The sequence below is a fragment of the Penaeus monodon genome, chromosome 23 (genome assembly GCF_015228065.2).
Source record: "Penaeus monodon isolate SGIC_2016 chromosome 23, NSTDA_Pmon_1, whole genome shotgun sequence".
Lineage (NCBI taxonomy): Eukaryota > Metazoa > Arthropoda > Malacostraca > Decapoda > Penaeidae > Penaeus > Penaeus monodon.
The window spans coordinates 42,165,043-42,165,242 of NC_051408.1; the positions used below are offsets into that span (position 1 = coordinate 42,165,043).

Sequence of the window (200 nt, forward strand, 5' to 3'; positions counted from 1 at the left end):
GATTTATTCCCTCCCATTTATTTAGGAATTTCGTCGGCTGAAGGTACCGTTAAAACATATGAGGGCTTCGAAACATCCATACAGAGTGAAAACAGATGTTATTAAAGTCTTTATATGTGCTTTGTCTGGATAATAACACTGATGTTTAAAAGGGGAAAATATTCATCTGTCTGTGTACGATTTTTTTTGCGTGTGCGTAT

At 35.5% G+C, this 200-nt stretch overlaps 1 protein-coding gene across 1 annotated transcript in view; it reads right to left on the reverse strand.

The window, feature by feature from the left end:
- The window catches only part of LOC119588091 (neural cell adhesion molecule 1-like), an 85,634-nt gene that overhangs the window by 28,165 nt on the left and 57,269 nt on the right, over positions 1-200 (reverse strand). The gene's annotated exons all lie outside the window — the stretch shown is intronic.